The sequence below is a fragment of the Octopus bimaculoides genome, chromosome 25 (assembly GCF_001194135.2).
Source record: "Octopus bimaculoides isolate UCB-OBI-ISO-001 chromosome 25, ASM119413v2, whole genome shotgun sequence".
Taxonomy (NCBI): Eukaryota; Metazoa; Mollusca; class Cephalopoda; order Octopoda; family Octopodidae; genus Octopus; species Octopus bimaculoides.
In genome coordinates, this window is record NC_069005.1 from 24,709,837 (window position 1) to 24,710,852 (window position 1,016).

Genomic DNA, 1,016 nt, shown 5'->3' on the forward strand with positions numbered 1-1,016 from the left:
TATATATATATATATATATATATATGTATGTATATATATATACGTATATATGTATATATGAGTGTATGCGTGTGTATAAGCATACATACACATAAACACTCGCTCGCACACGCACACACACACACACACACACACTTATACACAAATATACACATGCACACAAAGAAGCATATACATATGTACAAATGCATACGTCCTTTACAATTTCTCACTTAAAATGTAAAATCACATATGAGAAAAAGATGAACAGATAAGAGATTGAGGACAAATGTTGAATTCACAGCTATTTACTAAGTCATAATCAAAAGACTTTGCACCGTTACCTTATCAGAGTGAGTTGGAGATCTGAATATCATTCTGTAGGGATTTAGTTACTGTTTCTATCAGATCTAGCTGCCATGTAGAAGTTTTTTTCATTGGTTCAAGCATCCATCCATCCATCCATCCGTCCATCAATCGATCTGTCCATCAATCCATCCATTTATCCATCCATCCATCCATCCATCCATCAATCAATCGATCCATGCATCCATCCATCCATCTATCCAACCATCAATCCATCAATCCATCAATCCATCCATCCATCTATCAATCTGTCTATCTATCCATCCACCCATCAATCCATCCATCAATCAATCAAAATCCATGCATCCCTCTATCCACCCATCAATCCATCCATCATCCATCAATCAATCGATCCATGCATCCATCCATCCATCCATCCATCTATCCAACCATCAATCCATCAATCCATCAATCCATCAATCCATCCATCTATCAATCTGTCTATCTATCCATCCACCCATCCATCAATCAATCCATCATCCATCCATCAATCCATGCATCCACGCAGATAGATAGATAGATAGATAGATAGATAGATAGATAGATAGATAGATAGATAGATAGATAGATAGATAGATAGACATGTTGGTTTCAGTTTCCGGCTACCAAATTCACTCTCAAGTATTAATCGGTTCAGAGTTATAGTGGAAGACATTTGCGCAAAGCGCTCC